Raw genomic sequence first — 16,149 nt, 5'->3', positions numbered from 1 at the left:
CAAGAAAAGGGGTGGTCACCCCAAAGTTGTGTTTGCCACGCTGACCAGTGGTTTAAAATGCTGGAGATGTCCGGCTTGGTTTGTTGGCTGAATATCCAAGAGCTACAGACACAGTGTTAAAAGATAAACAAACCGGTTATTATTAAGGTACTGAATAAAAGTATGCCGAAATATGAGGGACAAGGAAGGAAAGACAGCTGGTAAGGAAGGGTGATACTTTACCAAAAACACTGCAGACGGAAGGGAGCAATCCTTTGTGGGCAGTCACCTTGTCTGCCAGCTGTGGCGCTGCTGCCAAGCAAGTAGGCAGAAACTTAAGCTGACACAGACACTCAATGACCCTTTCACTGCCACAGAACACCACAGATGACAATACAAAAGACAAGGACAACTCTAAGAGAAGATCCTCGAACTCACAATTCTATTCACACAGATCTCAGAAAACACAGATACTCAGAGGGAGAGAGCCTGTTCACTCAATCTCTCCTCAATGACTAAGTCTCAGGAGCTAGAGACCTTCAACAACAGGCATCACGCACACCCACGAATCTGTCCTGGCACATTGCCAGAGTGCTGGTCAGGACCTTTTATACTAACCAGTCACCCCACTCATTCCAACCAATTAATATTCTCTTACACTTGTCAATCATTCCAATTATACACTCGATACATTTCTCATCCGTTTTTCCAATCACCTTCCAGCATACCTCAGCAAAGTAGTTGCTACTCACATGACACTTTCCTGCCAATCGTAATGGGAAAATGCACATGTTCGATGTGAAGTTACTAGGCAAATTTCACCCAACAGTCAAAAGTTCACCTTATTCTTGTACCTTCTGAATATCAAAATAACTGCATGCCTTGCCATATTAAACTTAATGGTGCATGTGTAACTCTTCTATAACAAACAATAAGAACTGAAAACCAGAGGTCTACAAAATTGCCCTTCTCTTCTCCAGGGTAAAAAACCCTAGTTCTTTCAGCCTGTCCTCATAACTCTTGCTTCCCAGGCCCCTACGTTTTTCTTGATTTTAAAGAGTGCTGGATGCTTTCCAAACTCCATATCTTCCTTGAAGTGTGGGGCCCAAAACTGGACACAGTACTCCAGGTGAAGCCCCTACCAGTGCTGAACAGAGTGGAAGAATCACTTCCCTTGATAGAGAGTTGGATACCTAACTTGGGACACATTAAGTGCTCAACACTCAAAAAAATATGATTCAAGGTGAGGTGAGCTCCTCAAAATGAAGGCACTCAGAATCACTAATCATTCCTGAAAATTTTTCTTGACCCAGCTTGACACATATAAGTTAGAGAAAAAGCATGTGTTCACTTGAATTATGTTTTTCCTATTTCTTTCTTGTTTCATATGAGTGCCAGTATCTTGGACTCTGAATACTGGGAGCAATAACATAAAATTAAGTTGGTGTGATATTAACACCCTCTGGATTGTCTCCTCAGCTGCTATTATCTAGTCCAGGGGTTGGCAACCCCCCGGCACGTGTGCCGAGCATGGCATGTGAAGCCATTTTGTTCGGCATGCCATGGCCAGCCCCAGCCCTGGGTAGCCGCTGTCAGCGATGGAGCCCGAGCTGCTCCCAGCAGGGCTTGCAGCATCCCAGCTGACTGCTGGAAGCAGCCCGGGCTCCTGGCTGGCAGCAGCTCCCCAGAGCCAGGGCTGGCTGCAGCTGGGAGGCTCCAAACAGCTGTGCTGGGCTCTGGCATCAGCTCATCGGCGCTTGCACATGCGCCTTGGAGCGGGCAAAGCGGGGGAGGGGCCCAAGGGAGCGCAGCCCCAGTCTCTCCCCAATTTCCAGCACAGAGGTGATGGCAGAGTTCTGGAGCCTGGCGCAGCTGTTTGCAGCCAGCCCGGGCTCTGAGCAACTGCAGCAATCAGCGGGCAGGCTGCAAACAGTTGCACTGGGCTCCACAGCTCCGGCATCAGCTCTGTGCTGGCAGCGACTGCACGGGCACCTCGGGTGGGCTGCACTGCCCTGCTGTCTGCCCCAAGGTACACACGCAGTCGCTGCCAGCATTGAGCTGATGTCAGAGCCCGGAGCCCAGCGCAGATGTTTGGAGCCTCCTGGCTGCAGCCGGCCCTGGCTCTAGGGAGCTGCTGCCAGCCAGGAGCCCGGGCTGCTTCCAGCAGTCAGCTGGGATGCTGCAAGCCCTGCTGGGAGCAGCCCAGGCTCCAGCAGCTACCCAGAGCTGGGGTAGCTGCTGACAGCCACAGAGCCTGGGCTGGGGGGCAGAGGCTTTGGGTGGGGGGTGCAAAGCTGGGGGGCAGGGGCTTTGGGTGGGGTCAAGCGGCAGCAGGGCTGGGGGGCAGGGGCTTTGGGTGGGGGGGCAAGGGGCAGTAGGGCTGGGAGGGAGGGGCAGCAGGGCTGTGGGGAAAGGGCTTTGGGTGGGGGGCAAGGGACACAAACAGGGCATCCTACTATGTACCCCTTGCCCTCATTTTGTTTTTCTGCCATGGCAGCACTCCGGCACCTTCCGAGGTAGGCATTGTGTTTTTCAGCACTCTGGCCAAAAAACCTTGCCTACCCCTGATCTAGTCAGAGAGGAACTATACCATTAGCAGCAGAAATTTAAGGAGAGCCATCCATGGAAGCAACTTTTGTTTCTGTGGTTATGGGGCTTTCTTCTCTAGGCTTTATAATATCTAGAGCTCTTTTCTCTCTGCAAACCTCACAGCCCAGGTCCAGACGAGCGCAGACATGAAGCATGTGGCGCTACAGACCATTTGCAGAACTACACGCCGCACATGCAAGAGTTTCCCACACTACTACCTTGCAGTGCTGGGGCGGGGTGGGTGGAAGGAGGGTTGACCCTAGGAGATCCCAGGGTCAAAAAAGCCCACACTGGTAAAGAGCAGGGAGGCACACATGGTGCTCCCCGCTATGCTCCAGCTGCCAGCCAGGCTCCCAGCTGCAGAAGCGCTATGCCTGCAGCCCCAGGAAGCCCCCAGGGCCTTAGGTAAGGCTGCTGGGGCCAGCACAATTGTTGTCCTCAGCCTCCCCTACCCCACCTGAAGTTACCTGCCATGCATCAGAGGGCATGTGGCACAGGTGTTCCTCAGGGACAAGTAGCAGTAGCACAAGATATTGAAACAAATGTCTGTGTGTGTGTGGATGTAGCCACAGAATCCAAATTATGTCATCTTGAAAAGAAAACTTGTAAGGAACTCTTGGCTGCATGTATGGGGATACTCCAGAAACTTAATCCAAAAGTAACTTTTGAAGTGGATTAGTTGCACTGAATTAAATCTCTTGTTGGACACGTCTTTCAGAGTTAGACAGGCCCTAATTCAATTTAACCTCACTTGCTTCCCAAGTGAATTTATGCAAATAAGGACACTTTAATTCTAAATAAAAGCGTCCACATGGAAGTTACTACAGAGTAACTGTTCCACTTTAAATTCACACACTTTCTTGAGTATTTCCATGTAGACAACAAATGGTCTTGATTCTCCACGTGTGCAAGTGGAGAATCAAGACCATTATTTCTCATTTAGGTCCTGTTGCTTATCATGTTTAACTAAAGTATAAATGTAAATATAAATATAGGACTGTCCCGGGGGGAAACCAGGAGGAATGACCCCAAACTATAAAGGGGGAACCCCGGGAATGAAATCCAAATGAGGAAAAGAAAATAAACATAAAAATAAAACAAGAAATTACTTACCTACAGCAGGAACTGCGGCACAGCTGGAACTTGGAAGGAAACCCACGCAGATAGTCAGCCGAGCCTTCATACAGCTAAAGTGGGCCAGTGACGTCACCGGCAATCACTGGCCGGTGGGAATAAAACAAACTGCCGGTGAAGACAGGGGAGGAGAGAGATCAGACCCGAGGAAGGCACCGCCACAGGGTGCCTCTTGGGAGTCCCTCAGGGAGAGAGGAGGACAACTCATCAGGTCAGATGAAGAGCCAGAAGAGTCTCCTGATACTGACCATGGCAACAGCAGCAGGGAATGGATCATCGGAGTAAATAAAGAGCCAGGAGAGGCTCCTGCCGCCGGCAAAGGCAGCAGCAAAGGGAGCAGAGAGGCGGACGTGACGATCTACACCATAACAGGTGGGAGCATCAGGGACACTTGGGAGACAGAGGAGACTTCCCCTTCAAGAAGCACCAGGCAGGAGCAGCGTGAAGGGCTGCGAAGTGAGGCAACCAGAGGCAGGGTGCCGCCCCTGGATGTAAGGAGCAACCAGGTGTACACAGAGGGGCTACGAGGCACCCGAATAGTGACCGGATGTTCGAGGCCTGGTGGTCGCAAGGACCAAACTAATCTGATAGGACAGAATAGTGATGAAGTTTAATTCACTGGTCTTGTCTGCATGGAAATGAGAAAGGGTGTGAATTTGAAGTGGAGCAGTTACACTGTAGTAACTTCCATTACATTCCACTGTAGTAACCAAACCCCATTCTTCCATAGAGTGTGGCTAATATTTTGCCATTCTTACAGGGAATGGGATTTGGGATTTGGTAGCAGAGTGGTCAAGGCATCTTACTACAGGCATAGAAATACATAACATGGGAGATACCTGTACCTCCTTCTCCGGTTTGGGGGGCCTGGGTGCTCTGGGGCAACTGCCAAAGGTCTCTGGCTCAGGCTACTGCCTTAGGGGTGGCCAGGTTGGGTGTGGGGGGGTGCCTGGACCACTGCTTCTGGTTTCCTTGAGAGCTGGATATTCTGGAAGTGGCCCAAAGTCTTCACTAATTTTAAATAGCGTATTTCTCCAAGCTGCTTATCAATTTCATTCCATTTGTGGCAACTGAGCTAGCTCTGGGGCATCCTAGGCTGACTTGGGATAGTGGGGTAGCTAGATGGGAATAGGGGGTACCTCTACTTTTGATTCCTTACGTGTTGGGTGTTCTGGGGGCTGCCCAAGATCTCTACATCAGTTTCCAGAAATTGAATTAAATGAACAGTGGCTCAGGGGAAAAAGATCTTTAAAAGTTGCAGTAACCTTGGGCAGTGTGACCCAGGAATGCAGAAATGGGTCCCCCCTCTACCCATGTAGCCACTCCCCCACCCCAAATCAGTCTAGAATGTCCAGAGGCTCAGTCAATTGCCACCAGTGGAAAGAAACTGACAACCAGCTTGGAGGGAAATGATGTTTAAAAGCTGCCGAGACATTAGGCAGACTCTCAGAGCAGCACCCAAGAACCCAGAAGCAGGAGTACCCCCTCTACCCACCTGACCTGTTGCCTACTCCTCCCCAAGTACAGGCAATATAGGTTGGAGCAGTAGAGTTCTGACTGAACATTAGGGTAGCCAGTTGCAGTGCAGGGCTTAGGATGCAGGGAGAAAGGGGTGAGGAGTGGTGCAGTATGGGATGACTAGAGGATTAACTAGATGGTAGTCACAGAAAGCTTAGTGTCTACACATAACACTGAATCAGTTCAAGGAGAACCTAACTATCCAGGTTTACTTTTGAAATGTTCCAGCAGCTTTAACTTGTTCTAAATTGGCTTGTACATCTGGACAGTTATGGTTTAATCAGTATTTTAAATGGCTTAAATAAAAGAATTTGTAGCTTTAGGGTCCAGCAACCTATAACCTATCTGTGATAGCAGGCCATCCTGAGGCTGACCTCTGCGTCAGCCTACCCACCTGTCTTGGACAGTCTGCCCGCCTATCTCTCCTTCCATGCCTTGTTAGTAAATAATTAAGTTGTTTATTAAGTGGGAAGCTGCCCTTCATGTTCCCAGCTATACTTGATGGTGCATGCATGCTCCGACCTTCCCTACACGTGTCCCTAGCCTCACAGGTGTTACTCCCATCGTCAACTCTATATGCCCCTGACACTGAACTCCCTGGCTCCTGTCTCTGCAACACACAGGCACCAAGTTATCTGATAACTGGCTTTCTGTGCCTTTCTCTCAGATGCTTGGCTCAGTGCCTCTCTCTTGGGCACCTGGTTCTGCACCCCTTTAGCTGCGTCCCTCTGGCACTATGGGTGCTGCACCCCTTTGGCTGCACCCCTCTGGATCTATGGACTAGCCCTGATGCTGTACCTGCACCCCTCTAGCACTATGGTCTTGCTGATCCCTTCTGGCTATGCCCCTCTGGCACTATGGTCTTGCTGAACCTGACACTGGGCTCTACCAAATCATAAGCCCTTTCTCTCCAGGCACTAATGAGGCCTCCAAACTTCCCCTTCTAGCCTCATCCTGATCCTCCGCGGTAAACATGAACACAGACACCAGCCCCTAGGCTATAACTTAAATACTAGCAATAACAGTGCTATGCCTCTTTACGGGGACAGACTTCCACTTAGAGTAACATGCCCCTATTCTAGGTACCTGGGTGACTCACTGCAGTCATGTAGCACCTAGATAGCAGAGCAGGCAGCACCAGGTTTCAAGTAGCTTCAGTAGGCAGGATCTCCTCCCCTGTCATCTGCCAGAAAGAGAGTGTGTCTGCTAGCTACAGCCTGGGCTCACATATCTCAGAACCCTGCCTCCTGCTGGTCAGGTGATGTTGGCAGGTGTGGCCAATTACTCCCTTACACTGTTACCCTGGCAGCCTGCATCTGGGAACTCTGTTTGGCCTGCAGAGCTCCCTGGCCACGCTTTTTCAGCCTTAAGGAGCAGGCACATCTTAGTGCCCTGCTACACCATCATTTGGACCAGCCCACAGAGCTTCAGTGGTACAGGCTTCATCTGCACTGTGGTCAGATAGCAGCAAGTTTCGCCCATGCTCTGCCACAGCTGGATGCTTGGGATCATGGGTGACTAGTGCCTCCTGAGCCTGGGGGGGCACCTGCAGAAGCTGGTGGTGGTGGTAGGGACGGGGCTGGTGAGCACCCACAGAAGCTACCAGTGCAGTTGGTGGCAGGAACGGCACTGTCAGCAGGGGCATGTGCCCCGCCTACCAGTCGCCTATGCCTGGGTGGCAGGGAGAGGCAGCGATGGTGGTCAGGTTCTAACACTGACCTGACTTCAACCCAAGCCCACCACCAGAAAATGTTGCAGATTGCTGTCATACTTGAAAAGATAAAAGTGGAGATTTCTTTTCCTTTACCACATAAAACCATTATTTCAAGGCTCAGGAAGTTTTCCTCTCCTATAGCACTAAACAATTTGAAAGTTAATAGGGTTCATTTTTTTGAATCATCAAATATTATTCATTGCCAGAGGAAGGGTACCTAACTTGATCTACCACTGGCCTTATTTGGTATAGTAAATCTCTCAAACCTTAAGAGTCAGGATCCATATATATACAATTGCATAGTGCTAACCCTACAGTTCCTTTGATGATACAATCTGTAATTAGATAATAGATCATATTATATCTGATGGTCATGTTCTATTCATTTAGCTGTAGTTGAAGAGTCTTCTAAACTCAATTAATGCAAGAATGCTACAACCAATGGAAAAATAATGCATGCCAGAAAACAAATCTTCCTAGCTCTTGGAAACATTACTCTCAAAACAACTTAGGATCACAAAAATAAAATTAGGTTAATTATTCTCTGAGAAAAGATATTTATTAGGATATGAGGTATTTTTGTGAATAAATTGGTCTTCTCCAAGAAATCTACATTAAATTGTTGAACATAAGGAAAAGATTATCCTGACTGGTGTGAATTCTGGCACCCCCTCACAGGCTGCAAATAGTTTGATCACAAATTTTGGAAGTCACATAGCTAATTTTTATTGCAGAATTTGACAGGGTGATAAGTGGAAAGGCCTATGCTAAAACTTTTTTATATCAACACATAAAAATTTAGTAGATAATTTAGGACCCATCCCTACCATTCTTATATGGGGAAAAATCCCAGTTCATCCTGACTTCAATTGGAGTTTTGCCTGAACGAGGATTTTAAAACATCCAATCACCATGAAATATAAGGGTGTCTTATTTGTGTATCCATCCCCATAGCAGCAGTAATCTAAGGGTCAGCCCATTATCTCAAAATTGGATATGATTCTACATGTTATAGTATGCAAAGAACTTGCATTCCATGTCATTATAACAGGGGTTAGCAACCTGCAGCCTGTGCGCCAGATCCAACTTCCAGAGCCATTGGATCTGGCCTGTGGCCATGGAGCTTTAGCAGTGTTCAGTGTCAGAAGCTCATCCCATGCCATGGCAGGGAGAAACTGCGGGGACAGGGTCTTCTCCCATGCTATGAGGTGAAGAAAGCAGCAGCGGTGGACGGATCCTAGAACTCACCCACCCCTAACCCAAGCTGGGTCATTCTAGCTGGCGCTCTGAAAAAGTCGCCAACTCCTATAGCATATAAGACTACAATGAAATTTGGCTTACGGCAAAGTAGAACAAGTCTGTGGTTAGACTCCAGTTCCAAGTTCTTTACCACATCTCAAGAGAGGATCCTCTGCAGTATATGCCTGCGCAAGTGTGCATACATCCATATGTATGCACGCATGCAGGAGCACACGTACATACACCATTTTAAAGATCAACAAAATAAACTTGGAGCCCACCCAGTACATCTTAGTTTTTCAAATAAACCAAGCAGTAAACAAAATCACGTGCAGTGAATATGATTCATTTCCTGAAGTCGCCTGAATTGATTCTCTACGATGCTGAGGAAATAGAATTCAGTTCCTCCAGTAGTCTGCTTCCCCTGGGGGTTTGCCTTACCCTTTGTAGGCCCCTTTTTTAGCAAGTAAACACAGCAGGGTCCAGTGGGATCCAGCTGCCCTTCTCAACTCTCCTTAGCAGAGAGGAAGGCATTGTCCTGGGTCCTAGCTTCCTCTGAACTTCTGATGAGCCATTAACATTTGCCATTAACACTTCTCTAACTTAGAGATATTTCAAAAATGGTGTACACAGAAGGCCTATTTTGGGTATCCCTGGAGTATGTACTTCTCCCTTCAGTTTTGTCCAGAACAAATCCAATTTTCCAAATTGAGTTTAGTGCACAAAGCCATTCTATGCTAAAACATTCATAACTTTGTTTAGAATAAAAACAGGAAGGTTCTAATAGTTATATTAGTCTCTACTTAAGTAATTTCTATTTCAGATTTTGAATCTGTGTTTGTTGTTTTGCCTGAAACATTTTGCATGCTCTATGTTAAAAGACCGGATAAAACAAAAGGATCAAGGCTTGTGAACAGTTATATAGCATATGACCTACAAGAGAACTGAGACATTTTCTCCAGAAACTCGAATGGTTGAACTCTGGAGGAGAATGAACCCTCTTGGCAAGGCACTACTGCAACTCCCAATGGAAAATGTTGTGTTTATGAAACAGAGGGAGAGCAGAAATATAGTTACTTTTCAGCCTTTAATGCTGGGAACAACAACAATCACCACCTCCATTAATAATGAATCTTATTCATGCAAGTACAGATTTGTGTACATTGATGTGGCTCCCGTATACTGACAAAAAGCACCCAGATCTCCTTATTTTGGAATTCTCCTAGCCTGATGGAATCCCCATCTGGTATAAAGCTGGCACATTTGGTAGCTACATCATTCATCAACTGCAGCTTTTGGATTGAAGCCAGAATTCAGTCCCCAGCTGACAAGCAGTCTTTATGCTAGTCAATAATAGCTAGTATCATGTAGGACAGTTTTATTTCCATCCTAAATTGACATCGTCCAAGGTCACCATTGAATAGGCCCCAAAATTAGAGCACTGCAGTAGTTCTCTCTCTTTTTTTTTTTTGCTCTTTTCCTCAACTGCCCCCAGTAAAAATCAATTTTTTACAGAAACACACACATACAGACACACGGAATATTACAACACTTAAGATGACAATTTTTTTTACAAGATTAAAAACAGATAACACAATTAAAATCAAAAGTGTGGGAAAGCGTCTACAAGAAAAAACTGTTTGTAGCAGGTTGATCATATATGAGCCTATGAGTAATACTCAAGAGACCATAATCTTTAGAAAAAAAACAGATGGTTAGACAACAAACCAGATGGTTTTATTTATGCAGGCAAAGTTTCCATCTAGTGAGGTGCTTTTTAAAGCAAGATTCACATACAATTTAAAGTAAAATTATATGTAGACTGGATGATGATATGATAGACTGGAATACTATTTTGAGGCTAAACCAGATAGTCCAATACCCTATTGAGTGGACCTACAAGAGTGGAGCTGTTGTAGTAATTACAGAAAATGGGACAATTTTTGCAGTCAGCATTCCTTTGCTGCTATTCTACATGTTGTTGTCTCTTTTAATCTATTTGTATTATAATAGCACCTACAAGTTCCTGTTTGGATCGGAGCCAGATTGTGCTGCAAACTGTAAAATTGTATTGCACAGTTCCTATCCTGAAGAATTTATGATCTAAGAACCACAGGGTGTAGCATGTGAGTTTAAAATAAGCAATAAGAGGGAAAGGAGGATAAAGGAAATAGATTAGATCAGTGGTTCTCAACATTTTTACAAAGCACCTCTGGATAGACTTGGGGCACCCCTTGGACAATGCCGCTCTTAGTTTTCACTCTTTTTCCCTACAGAAAAATAATAGAAGAGTTTTCCTGTTGCAAGGAACTCAAAAAGTCCACAACTGTGGATTTTTATTTGAAATCTCTGGGTTTGTCTTGTGAATCATCTATAGGTATCTGCACACCCAACCGAGATAACATTGTGTGCCACCTTGTGGCAACCTTGAAAGTATCTCAAGGCACCCCAGCATGACATGACACCCTGACTGAGAATTACTGAGTTAGATATTACTAAAACTTGTCTTTAGACTGATAAATTAAATTCTTCTTCATATCTACCATACTGGGTCTAAACCAAATCTTAAATGAACAACACTGACACCTAACCTTTACAGTTGCACAAGTATTAAATTAAATGTACCTTAACTGTAAAACAACAGAAAATAGAATATCATTCAATGGTAACCTTGGATGATGCCTAATTCATTTTTCTACTCCTTTAAAGCTTTTTTCCTCAATGGGGATTACAATCCCAAAGCTCTCTCACCATCTACTGATAGTCCCTGCCTTACTTTGTATAAACTGCCTGACTGCATCAACTGTTTATTTATATTATTTTTTACAGAATCATCTGTAGTGTGGTATTTGTTAGAAACTCAGTATGGTACAAATGTCAGTAATTTAACTTAGGTGTCATACTAGCAGGTGCACTGTGGCTAGCAGTTCAGCAGTTGCTTCAAATTCAGTAAGACTATCAAGCCATGACCAAGAACCACATCTCAGCTGTCCATCTCTCCATTAAATAATCCAAAATTCAGGGACACAGTCATTGTCTTCACACCTACATTTTTATACCAGCAAAATTTCAGCTTTGCTGAAACTTCCTCTCATCTACTTTCTAATTGCCCAGTTATGAATTTCCTATTCCTTAAAAAAAAGTCTTCTCCTGAGGGAATCAGAATTTAGAAGTTTATGGTCAATAGCAAGAGCTCTTCCCTTTCATTGGCAACAGCAGTGACAATCAATCAATCAATCAAGAACCTTACAGGGGGTGCCTTCTGATTTTTCTTGGAAACTATTATGCCACCAAAATAAATGTCACATGGCAAAACTGTCATGTCCCAGAAAACTAACACCAGGCAAACATGCTTTTTTCTGTGTAGATTCTTTATTTCAGTTTGATGAAAACAAAAGCAATATATACATGTAAAGTCTTCACTAGGGAAAGAACACATAACTGCAACAAAAAGGACATCACACAAAACTAGCTTCCTCTGAAGGGAGGTGCATCTACAGTAGAGGGCATCACTCAATGGAGTGACAAGTATATGTTCAAATGATAATTCTACATGTTCTGTGAGGCTTTCTGGGGACAACCTCCTCCCACTGGGATTCAGGTGCCTCTCTCAGCTTTATTAGGGTCCTTGAGCTCAGCAGCTTTGCAACATAGGTAGGGTGACCATACATGCCGGTTTGGCTGGGGTACTCCAGGATTCTGTATCCTGGTCCTGGCTGGTCGGTCAAAAGTCCCAAGCCAGAGTCCAGTGGGGAGGCAAAGCAGCATGGTGCACCAGGAAGGCAGATGGACAGGCACTGCTGATCCTATGCAGGAGCAAAAACATGCCACGTGTAGACAGGGTGGCTCCTGCTCCAGTTCACCCACCTTGCTCCTGCACAGGAGCAGGGGTGTCTGTCCAGCCACCTGCCTGGTGCATCATGTTGCTCTACCTTCCCACCAGACTCCAGCCCAGGACTTTTGACCAACTGGCTGGGACTGGGCTATGGAATCCTGGAGTATCCTGGCCAAACCCAGACATATGATCACCCTAAATATAGGGATTAACATTTCCCTGGTACCATCCATGAGGCATAAAAATAAGATGTTACTTGGCTTAAATAGTGCAGTACTTTGTAATATGAACATCCAAACCACTTTCTGATATGTTTTGATGAGTTAAGGAATAGTTAACGATGGTGACATTTAAATTATTGCTACTGGACACTTTCAAACTATGACACTCTTTGGATGAATTAAGTCATGGCATAAATAGACTAGTGCTAAGCCTATGTTGTTAACATTTTGGCGAGAAACAGAATATCATAGGACAGAAGATATTAATGTTTTGTCAAGGGCAGAGGTTAGAAGAGCAGCCTATGTACTGAAATATAAAGCATGATGATTTAATACCTGGTATAGGTCAATAGTTACTTGAGACATTCATCCCCCAGTACGAAGATTAGGAACAATATTTTCAAAAGTACCTAAAGGCCAGCTTTTAAAAGCATTTAGGGTTATGGACAGAAATTACACATAAACCAGTATAAGTGATCAGAAACCAGTTCAAATCCGTAAACACAACAGAAGTTCAGTGCACATAAACTGCTTTCAAAATGGCCAAAACCAGTTAAAGAGAAATCTGGATGGATGTAGTATCTGACTTAATTGATTTAGGTTAAATCAGTTTATTGAACTTCTGTCCCAGGTCCCCTCCAGTTTCAAGTTAACTCTCAGTCCTGCAGGCTCCCAGGATGCTTTGCACCTCCCTTGCCAATCCCCCTTGTAAGGTGAGCAGGCTAGCCTTGGCCCAAGCTGTCTGCTCCAGCAGAGCGGGGAAGTGTGCTCTTGTGCCCCACAACTTCTGGCCTGGGCCACTGCATTTCCAAAATCAAAAGTGAATGTCTGTTTACTTGCTTACTGGTTCAACCTATGCAGCTTAAACTAAACTGCAAAGATTGAATTGTTTCAGCCTTAGGCTTTTTGATGGTCTGTCAGTGGCATACTAACAAGAGGGAGGGTCGGGGGGGGGCAGGCCCCCAGGCAGTGGCCTGGTGGGGTGGGGGCTGCTGGCCAAGCTCTCCAGGGGGTACTCGGTCCCCCAGTGCCACTTCTGGTTTCGCCACCGGAGCTTCCAGGCTTGGCAATCGGCCGCCTGGGGACCCTCCCCGCCCTACTCACCAATTGGCTGCCAGGGGCCCCCTATCCCCCACTTGGCGATTGGCCGCAGATGGGGAACAGGATGCAAATGCAAGCATTGGCCCCCCAGTGCTGGAGACCCATGGTACTCCACTGCTGTCTGTACTTAACCTACATGTCAAACTCCCCTGAAATAAAAAACTTGTCTGTAAGTGACTTACATCCCATTTTCAAACATGGCATACACACTTAGGGTGCTTGCAGACATTAAAAAAAAGAAAAGGTGCATTAGTTTAAACTCAGTGCATTCCCTCACTGAGCCCTGTGCATCTCCTAAAGAAGTAGTGCATTACTTCAACCTGGCTCTGCCGCATCTGTAAAAATTGAGCACTTTAGTGGGACTTTTTTGGTGCTTTTATCTAATAGCTGATTGAATCACCCATTTTATCTAATAACTGATTGAATATCTGAAGCACCCGATCTTTACAGATGCAGCAGAACCAGGTTGAAGTAACGCGTTGCTTCTTCCAATAAAGCACAGTTGTTGTTGTTTTTTGTTGTTTTTTTAAGTATACAAGCAGCCTTAGAAACTTAAACTGAATGAAAAGTTAATGGGATTTAGGCTCAAAGACCGAGGTACTTCTAAAAATAGGATTTAGGTTTCTAAATTCCTTGATATTTTTGAAAGTTTACCTTAATCTAGTATATACCAGCATTCTTAACCAGCTGTAGCAAATCCAGAGACTGGAAGCAATTTTAAGTATTTGCCAGAATAAGTAGTAGTGAGGACTGAGTTGAAACAAATACAGTCAACTGTTTAAGGAACTGTCACATCTCTCAGGGGCTTTAAACGTTTGGGGCCACAAGTCCCTGTCCTTATCCAAATGCCATTTCCCCCCACAACATTGGATTTAAAAGCTAGCCCAGCTCATTTTATTATATGCTTTCTGGTCTCAAGTGCTCAATTACTTGATTTTTAAGAGAGAACAGAGATAAATGAGGGTTCAATAAATTTCCCAAATTCCCTTCTAGAAGACATGAATCCCCTGTTATCTGTATTACATCACGTCATCATTGGTGTGGCTGGTTAAGTGCTTTTATCCATGCATTATCTACCACTTCAGCATTAATTTAAAATCCTTCTTAATGATAAAGCTAGATAAACTATAACATTAGCTGCTCTTACTGCCCTTAGTGCTCCTAAAGTCAGAATCTCATGGCAGCTACATATATCATCAGCTATACCACACAATGGACCTCAGGAAGTGTGTGCTATCACACTTAGAAATGAGATCCGAGTTCAAATCTTCTTGGATTTATTTTAAAGATAGTATTATTACTTTGTCTCATTAATAAGAGATAAAACACTACAGATTTTGTTGTAGAAACCATCACTGTTTCTATTAATCTAAACATTGCATTTGGATTTAAAAATACAAATATAACACAATTGATTTTAAAACATGTTTTAAATTACAGTCTACTTGATATAATGATTTATCACCTAACACTCTACATATGAATCCTCATTATCTCTTTTAAAAAGACATATATCTGATATGGACTCCACTGAATATTTACCCTTCAACAGCAGGGAAAGGACTGAATCTGTGTTGTGGAAAAGGTTACGCCTTTTTGCCTCTGTATGTTTGACATAAGCATGCATAGATTTCCTTTATCAAATGATCAACTCCCCTATACCCAAAGGCATGAACAAATAAGCCAATGCTGAGCATCAGGCTGGCAGGTGAAAGAGGAGAGTTTACGGCTGCTCCTGGCCCCTTTTTGCTGGGCAGATGACTCTTTCGCATGGCCTGACAATTTTTTTTTTCTTGGGTGGCCAAGGGCTGTGCGGTGTGTGCGCATGTTTCTGGCCCTTGGTAGTTTGAGCCATGGGTCTTTAGTGAAGGAGGCTACATGACTTCTTCTGTGGTTAAGAGGCCCTCATGCTAAAATGGTAACAGAAAAGCTGCCAGTTCAAGTCTGAGAGTAGACAAATAGTCTTAAGTCTCAATTCATGGTCCTTTCTGGGTTAAAACTTTTTTTTTCCACCCCAAGACATGGCAAGCTGAGATGTGCTCCAGAGCCCATCTGAACAATGCCTAAGCTCTGGCTCTGATGCTTGGGCTCCAGCTTGCAAGCATAAACTGTCACGTGGGAGAGTATGTTCTGAAAATAACAGGAAATGCACTTTATTAGCAATCTTGCAGTAGCTCTGAAAAGGTTAAGTTGTTAGACCTTTAAGTATTAATGCTAACTCCTATTCTAACTGGACTGAGAACACAATCTTATGATTTCATATGACTCACATGATGTCCCTACTTATTAGCCTGGATTTGAAATACTATGCTAAAAATGAACAGCTCTGTATTTTATTAGCAATCATTTTATTCTCCCAGTCTGCCAACATGAACCCATTTTTAGCACCTTTCAAGCTCACTGATAATTAAAAATAGTTCTCAACAAAAATCACAAAGATGTTAAACTTATGTAAAATGATCTAAACATTATTACTTTCATTAACCTAGAAAATACATATTTCTGAAAAAGACGTAAAAATAAATGTCAAATAATTACCCAATCTAAGTAACAATATTACTCAAAATGTCTTCTAACAGCATTCCACATATTATAACTGGTAGTGGATTATGAACCTAATTATGAGTTTTTATTAAAAGATTCTACAGCCTGTAAGTTAATACTTAATGCTCTTCAGATATCTATTAATACCTATTAGTTCCACTTTTTTCTTTTTGTGGAGCTTGTAGATCTGGCAAGTAGTTTGTACTGTCAGCAGTTGTGTTGTGATAATTTAAAATATTATTTAAAAAGTACTAGTCTCATATTCTTTGAAAATC

This window comes from Alligator mississippiensis, chromosome 4, assembly GCF_030867095.1.
Source record: "Alligator mississippiensis isolate rAllMis1 chromosome 4, rAllMis1, whole genome shotgun sequence".
Taxonomy (NCBI): domain Eukaryota; kingdom Metazoa; phylum Chordata; order Crocodylia; family Alligatoridae; genus Alligator; species Alligator mississippiensis.
The sequence above is the reverse complement of the archived record's forward strand: the minus strand, read 5'-3'. Positions refer to the sequence as shown.